Source organism: Physeter macrocephalus, chromosome 6, assembly GCF_002837175.3.
Source record: "Physeter macrocephalus isolate SW-GA chromosome 6, ASM283717v5, whole genome shotgun sequence".
NCBI classification, from domain to species: Eukaryota; Metazoa; Chordata; class Mammalia; order Artiodactyla; family Physeteridae; genus Physeter; species Physeter macrocephalus.
This window is the reverse complement of record NC_041219.1, coordinates 28,543,993-28,552,575: the sequence shown is the minus strand read 5'-3', so window position 1 is coordinate 28,552,575 and position 8,583 is coordinate 28,543,993. Positions and strand designations below refer to the sequence as shown.

The 8,583-nt window shown below is 44.4% G+C and overlaps 1 pseudogene; it reads right to left on the bottom strand.

The window, feature by feature from the left end:
* Positions 1-103: 103 nt before the first annotated feature.
* Positions 104-1,099, bottom strand: LOC102977394 (N-acetyl-D-glucosamine kinase-like; annotated as a pseudogene).
* Positions 1,100-8,583: the final 7,484 nt, after the last annotated feature.

The following is an 8,583-nucleotide window of genomic DNA, read 5'->3' as shown; positions in this document are numbered from 1 at the left end:
GAGAGGCCACGGCAGTGAGAGGCCCGCGTACCGCAAAAAAAAAAAAAAAAAAAAAAAACAAGGAAAAGGAGAAAAAGCTCCAGCACCCAATGTCCACTGGGCTTTAGTCCATAGGGAGGAGGTGCCCCACGTGCCTGGCCCCTAGGCTGACCCCGCCAGGGCGGAGGAGTGCCGCAGCTTCAACAGGGTGAAGCTGGAGAAGGAGTGCTGAGCCTGGATTTCTCTCTCCTGGGTCAGCGCCAAACGGAAACCTTCCGTCAGCAGCTCCCAGCTCTTCCACACAGAGCCCACACACGGGATGGGGAGGCCAATCTCCCGTTGGAACAAGACCGGGTCAATCTCAGGCAACACTGCCACAACACGTCTGCCCAGCATCTCCCCAGCCTTCCTGAACATATAACGGGAAAGGGGATCTCCCCGCTGAGCACCTTCTGCAACTTTCCCGCAAAACCCAGCAAACCTGCATTTATCAAAGTCCCTGTACAGGTGGGTGAGGATTCCTAGCCGATCTGGCACCTGGAAATAGTTGAACATGGCCTGTTGGACATAGCCGGTGTCATGAGGAGCCGCCTCTAGGTTGTCGATGGAGTCAAACACTATTTTCACTGCTTGGTGTGCAATCCAGTAGGCTGAGCCCTCATCTCCCATCATGTGGCCCCAGCCACCGCGGCCGCTCTCAGACCCATCGGGGTTGATGAGCCTGCAGCTGGAGCTTGTCCCAGAGATGAGCACGATCCCACCATCCGGCGTAACAGTGGCGATGGAGCCGGCGGCGTCGGTGGTGATTAAGTAGCTTTCACTCAGGTAGGGAAATCGGTCCCTCAGCTCCTCCATCAGGATCCTCACGGCGTCCCCCTGATCCCCACCGCTCAGGAGGGATAGGCCCAAGCTTCGTAGAGGGACCAGAGATCCACCCCTGCTTTCCGTTTGGCCCTGTTCACCATCTCGTTGATCCTTTCCACACACTTGTCTGTCCCGATCAGCCAGTGGTTTGTGCTGAGTCCTTCCACTTCTGCCAGGATCTGCACATCCTCTGAGAGTAAAAAGACCTTGGATCGTGTGCCTCCCCCTCTACACCCCCGTAGAGCGCGGCCATGCTGCTGCTATCGCCGCCGCGGATCCCACCGTTTGCTTCGTACCCACATTTTAATTGGTACTTATTTTAATAACCTAATTAAAAAATCTGGGATCGTATTTAAAATATGAAATACATCCAAGCTGCATGAATATATTTCAACAAGATCAGAAGCATTGACTGTGATTTTTTTTTTTTTTTTTTTTTTTTTTTTTGCGGTATGCGGCCTTCTCACTGCTGTGGCCTCTCCTGTTGCAGAGCTCCGGACGCGCAGGCCCAGCAGCTCCGCGGCATGTGGGATCCTCCCGGACCGGGGCACGAACCCGCGTCCCCTGCATCGGCAGGCAGACTCTCAACCACTGCGCCACCAGGGAAGCCCGACTGTTATTTTTTTAATACAGTAAAATAGTGTAAATCATACCCACACATATACACATGCACACACACACCAGATTCCTGTGAAGATTAAATGATTAAATGAGATAATAAATGTGAAATGGGACGTATTCCGTTTTTTTGTGTTGTGTTTTGATTTTTGTTTTTATGATAGGCTGAATAAGGGCCCTCCTAAATTATCCATGTCCTAGTCCCCGAACCTGTAAATATGTCACCTTACGTGGTAAAAGAAACTTTGTAGATGTGATTAAGTTAAAGATCTTGTGATGGGGCGATCATCCTGGGTGACCTAGGTGGGCCCAATGTCATCATAAAGGTCCTTATAAGAGGGAGGCAGGAGGATCAGAGAAGGTGAGGGAGGCGCCACAAGCCGAGGAATATAGGAAGCTCTAGAAGCTAAAAAAGGCGAGGAAACAGACTCTCCTCTGACACCTCCAGAAGGAACAGAGCCCTGCTGACACCTTGATTTTACACTTCTGATTTCCAGAACTGTAAGAGCATACAGTTGTAAGTCACCAAATTATGGTAATTTGCTACAGCTGCAGTAGAAAACTCGTATCGATTTCTAATTCTAAAATGTGGTCGGGGGACTTCCCTGGTGGTCCAGTGGTTAAGACTTCGCCTTCCAACGCAGGGGTTGTGGGTTCGATCGCTGGTCGGAGAGCTAAGATCCCACTATGCCTCAGGACCAATAAAACCACAACATTAAAAAAAAAAAGAAGCAATATTGTAACAAATTCGCTAAAGACTTTAAAAATGGTCCACATCAAAAAATCTTTAAATAAATAAATAAAATGCAGTTGGAAGCTGTTGAAGGGTTTTAAGCAGTGGAGTGATGGGATTGTATTTTGTTTTTAAAAGAATGGGTTTTGGGGAGGCAGAAAGGGCATCAGGGAAGCCATTTAGGAGGTGGTGGCAGTAATCTCAAAAGAGACGTGACAGAGGCCCAGATTAGGGTGGTGGCGTGGGATGGAGAGGACCGAACAGATTTTGGTTACAGAGTCAGCGAGAATCGCTCGCTGATGGCATGGTTGTAGAGGTACAGAAAAACGGAAATCAAGGGTGATGCTGAATTTGGGCTTATGCAGTTGGGTGCCATTTATTGATATGGGGAAGACAGGACCAGAAATAGACTTGGGGGAAATTATGCATTCTGTTTCGGACATGTCAAAACTTGACATGCCAGTTAGACATCCAAGTCTATGTCGAATAAGCAGATGAATAAATCAGCAGAATTCTCAGAGGAGAAATCATCTGTGTGTCCCCTCACCCCTGGATAGGGCTTGCCCTCTCGCAGAATTTCTCCAGTGCCGCCGTCACTAACAGACTACCTGACTGACTGAACTTGACCCAGTGTGGCATTTCATTCCACATCTTTATTTTTTATCCTGGGCTCAATTTTCATCGCCTACTCCGTGAAAGCTGAATGAGCAATTAACAGAGTCTAAAATGAGGCCCAGTATGTTTGATAACTAAAGGGCGATGGAAAACAATTTAGATTAATTTGGGCCCCAAATGTGGACGGTTATTTAGTGCTTTTTCAGAGAGCTAAATGGATTTCGTGAATTTTAATTGATGTTTAACTTTTAATTGTGTTCATGTGGGGTGGCCAGTTGGAACCATGCCTAATAAGACTGATGAGTATACAGACATTTGCATGCAGCTTGCCTTCCAAGGGCCAGCCAGGGAGAGAAAGGCTTAAAGTAACAGGAGGAAAACTGCACGGAATGAATAATCCTGAAACACATTTATTTTGAGAAAAATGAAAAACTGTCAAATATTTTGGTTTTCTATTCATCTTAAATAATATGAGGTTTACTATTATTTCCTCTTGGTGTTACTGTTATTTATTTTTCCAAGAAAAGTGAACTTGTATTTTAAAAGGAGCTAGGTTGTTATTTACAATGGAAAGAATTCTGATTTGCATAAGCTTATGGTTCAGTTTGTGAGCCAGATCAACAAAATGTTCACTGAACGTCTTTCCTCTGTGAAGTACTTTGCTAAGCACTGAAGGGGGTATAGTAATTAGGATGCTTTTTGGCCAACTCATTGACTTAAGCAATAAGGAAATTTGTTGTCTTACATAAGAAGAAGTAGGGCAGCCTCCGGGCACAGTATGTCAAGTTTCTGCTGTCCTCTGTGATTCTCATGGCTCTGCCCTCCTATTTTTGATGGCTTCATCTTTAGGTCAGGAGCAGAATGGCTGCAGTGATTCCAGGCATCACATCCAGATCTGCTAATATCCAAAGGAAATAGGAGGGTTGTCTCTTCCTTGAGTGTCTTAACTGTGAAACAGTCTTTCCTAGAAGCCCCTCAGCAAACTTTCCTCACATCTCATGCACCAGGATTGGGTCCCATGTCCATTTGTAAGCCAGTCACTGGCTGAGGAAATGGAGTTACCATAATTGGCTCAGGCCAGGGTTTGGCAAACTGCTGCTGCCCACCTGTTTTTTTAATAACTGAAGTGTAATTGGCATAAGCCGTGCCCAGTCATTTACAAAATGCTTGTTGTTGTTTCACAGTACAGCAGAAGAATTGAATAGTTGCAACGGAGATCTTCTGGCAAAGGCTAAAATATTTACTGTCTGCCCTTTATGGGAAAGCGGCCGACCCTTGGCTTTGACTAATCATCTGGGATGTATGGGTGTTGGAGAGCCAAGGACAGCAGCCACTGTAAACACAAAAGAAGTGTAGGATGTGGTCCTATTCCTCAAAGAGATTACTGGGGAAAATGATACTGTAATATGTTAAGATTATCTACAGTTGCTGGTTACAGTTTGCTACTCAAATGAAAGGTGTCTCATAAATGCTTATAATTAGAAGCCATCTTCCCTTCCACTACCAAGTAGGGTGAAAAAAAGCCTCTCCATCCATTTATCATGCTTCATTCCAAAGAAATTATAAAAATGAACATCAGATAAAGAACACCTAAGGACTTAAAAGCATTTTTTTTTAATCTGGGAAGGCATAGTAGTAGTATTAAAAAAGGAAGTTTATGCAGTTTTAAGAAACCATGCTCAAAAGGAGGAAGAAGCAGTAATGTTAACAAATAGCCCAGTGAAGGCACTTCTCAACTCTTATTTTGCATCCCTTATTTCCTTTATGGCAATTGATCTAAAAACCAAAAAGAGCAGAGCAAACATGTTTAAAAGATTAATGGATAGGCAACACGAGGGACCCCTGTGGTGTTAGAACTGTTCATTCTGTATCTTGACTAGATACATGATTCTACACAGGTAATGATGTTGTACAGAAGTTCACACACACACACACACACACAAATGAGTACAAGTAAAACTGAGGAAGTCTGAGGAAGATAGGGTGATTTATCAATGTCAGTATCCTGGTTGTGATAGTATACTGCAGTTTTGGAAAAACCATTGGGGGAACCTGGGCAAAGTGTACAGGGATCTCTATCATTTCTTACAACTGAATGTGAATCTACAATTATCGCAATAAAATTTTCAATTAAATAAAAGATAAATGAGTTAAAAGGACACTAAAACCCTGGATAGGTGGAGAGATGGTAAGAAAGCCCAGTCTGATTACATCCCAGATGTAAGGGAGCTGACCTTAGGGCAACTATTAGTAAATTTTGAGAAGTTGTGGAGAATAGGAGCATTGCCAAAAAATGGGAAAATCCTGTTCCATTTTTCACAAATGGTCTTTGACATTTCTCTTAATCCCTGACAAGTTTAGCATAGATTCTCAAATAGATGACAGTAATTAGAAAAATATAAAGAGATCACTAGGAGCCAATAAGGGTTTATTTACTAAGAACATTCATTATGGTAACTTGACTCAGAATAATATATAGTTACTGAATCTTAATTTCAACAAGGCACTCACAAAATCCCACGTCGAATTTTTGAAAATAAGATTGTACAATTAGCTGGAGATAGCCCAGTGAGTGATTTTTGCTAGAGAATGTTGATTCTGTTGGTTTTAGGCCACACAAAAGGAAGGGTAATAGCAAAGAACCATTTTTATTAGGAACTTGGGAAAAAACATAGAGCCCATGGTCAAGAAACTCTCCTTTTGATTAAAAGGAGACTTCATTATGATAAATGGTAATTTAGTTTCAGAATTATATGGAAGTGCTGGAATAATGGGGCCAAACTAATAAAACTAAAAATATTTTTAAAATTAAACAGCAACAATTAGTCCTATATTTAGGTTTAAAGGAATAATCATAAACATGCAAGATGAAAGAACAGCTTCATGGCAGTTCATGTGAAAAAAAACAAAAACAAAAAAAAAAAACCCAGAGGGATTTAATTGATGCTGTCATTGGCATAGCATGCAGACAACTGAGAGTCACCCAGGACTGACTATGGGCAGGGTCTGGGAGAGAGTGATAGGTTGGATTGGGGTGGGGTGGGCAGGGGAGGTCAATGGCCAAGGGAGTTGTATCCAAGGGAATGACCTATGACTGGATTTTGAAGTATCCAAGCTATAATGGACAGAGTTCCTTTAAGATGAAGAAAATGGTATCAGAAGCAATAGACGAGAAGGGCTGGTAGGAATTAGGTGGAGGTTCAGGATCGGACTCCAGCTGCCTTGGAGAACCAAGGGGAGCCCAACTCTCAGGGCTGCAGGAAGAAGTGAAACATTTCAATAAGGCCAAGGGATGGGGCTGCACTGGGGAAAGTATACCAGGGTTAAGGGCACATCTTGGGAATCTGCAGAAATATTCTCTATCCCCTGCCCCCCTTTCTTCCTATGGGTGCTTGGGACAGGTTACTTGACATTTCTGAGGCTTGGATTTTGCGTCTGTTCAATGGGAATGGTAATAAAATCTGCTTCCCAGAATTGTTGGGAGAATTGAATGTGGCTTATTAAATGCTTAGTGCAGTTCCTGAATTGTTTTGTAGAAGTCCTGTCAGGTACCTTGGGCTCTATTTACAGATAGGGGAGCTGCAGACAAATTCCAGAACATATTTACCTATTAAGAGGGATTTCCTATTGCAGTGACTTTGAATCCTGTCTGTACATTAGAATCATGGGAGCTTTTTAAAAAATACTGATTTTGGGGCTTCCCTGGTGGCGCAGTGGTTAAGAGTCCGCCTGCTGATGCGGGGGATGCGGGTTCGTGCCCCGGTCTGGGAGGATCCCACATGCCGCGGAGCAGCTGGGCCCGTGAGCCATGGCCGCTGAGCCTGCGCGTCCGGAGCCTGTGCGTCCGGAGCCTGTGCTCCGCAACGGGAGAGGCCACGACAGTGAGAGGCCCGCGTACCGCAAATAATAATAAAAATACTGATTTTTAAATGATACTCAGATCGATTGAACCAGAATCTCTGGAGTTTTTAAAGCTCTCCAGATGATTCTAATGTGCAGCCAGCATTGACAGCCATTCTCTTACTGTATCATCAATCCTGGTTGTCATTGACTCAGAGCCTCACTTAATCTGGAGGTGGCCACCCCGCTGGAGACAACTGGGTGGGGCTGTGGCCAGTGGCCAGTGACAGTCAAGTCTGATCTTGAGATGATGTGACAGAGAAGGGAAGCTGCTAAAAATCAAACCCATAAGCACATTGACTAATATCATCCATCCTGAAAAGCACTGCATAGAGCAGGGAAAGCACAGGCCCCCTGAACTCTGAGCTGATCAAGGCACATGTGGAATGTTGATTCCCTTTCAGGAGGACTCAGATGAGAGCAGACAGTCTTTTCCAGGCCTTTGGAGTGAGCTGGGAAGGGTAGCAGTGTCAAGACAGGCAGCCTATGCCCAGGCACTGCTGTCTGCGGGAGCAGATCACAGGCACAAACATTTGCTGTGAATTAGCAGTTTGGGAAGAACTCAGTGGATGGAGGGGAGAAGATACTTCAAGTCCAGAGAGAAGAGCAAAGGGTCAAGAGCTGAGTTTTGATGAGCATTTGTCATGCTGCTGAGATATGAACATCAAAAGGTAGAAACAAAGCTGCCTGACGGAGATAGAACGTGCATGTGTTGTTAGAAGTCAGTTGAGAAATAAATTCCGAAGACACTGAGCAATTGGCACACTTCCCTGGGTCAAGGGTATGTTCTCAAAGCTGCAGCAGAACACGCGGTAGGAGGCGAGCAGGATGATGAAAAGAGCAGAGACCGTGTCCAGTGAGCAGTAGTTAAAGACCTGAGGATGTTGAGCCTGGAGAAGGCAGGATGGCTGAGCAGGATGAGAGCCATCTCAAGGTACTTGAAATGTCAGCTTGTGAAAGGGTGTTTTGGCCCACGGAGTAGACATTACAGGGAATCAGACTTTTGTCCAGTAGTAAGAAACTGTTTTGGCATCAGGAATCGAAATTAGAATAAGAGTATGTTTTGTGAGATGGTGAACTCCCTGTCACTTAGATGTATTCGAGCTGACACGGTAGAAGCGTTACTAGTATGAAGTGGGGGGGGGCAGTACGTGGGCTTCAAGTCCCCCACTCTTAATTCAGCAGGCCTAACCCAACTTTCATTTGATTAAGGTATGTGGTGCATCGTAGGATGTTATTTTTTAAAGGGTTATTGCCCCTCTCCCCAAGTATGAGAAACTTAGATTGTTATGGTTCTTTGATTTCTATTATAAGGAAAGAAACCATGACAAATATTTGGGCAACTGAGGGATACTTGTTTGCATAACCAACCAAGAGATTCAAACATTTATATAAATAAGGACTATGTTGGTTTTTTTTTAATTTGGTTGCGCCAGGTCTTAGTTGCAGCAGGCAAGCTCCTTAGTTGCGGTATGCTGGCTCCTTAGTTGCGGCACGTGGGCTCCGTAGTTGTGGCAGGTGAGCTTCTTAGTTGTGGCATGTGAACTCTTAGTTGTGGCATGCATGTGGGATCTAGTTCCCTCACCAGGGATTGAACCTGGGCCCCCTGCATTGGGAGCGCAGAGTCAACCACTGCGCCACCAGGGAAGTCCCAGGACTGTGTTTTTTAATGCCATGGAGAGCCTGTAAGTTTGCTTTTCTTGGTCTCATACTTTGGCAAGCATCGCTGGGTATTCTGTCTTTAAGCCTTTTTAAGCTATTTCAATTCAACAAATGATTTTAGTACCTAACAAATGTGAGGCATCATCCTGTGTTTTATCTATTGAAAACCTTTTCTTCCCTAAACTTCTACATATTGGAAATTAATCTCAGCA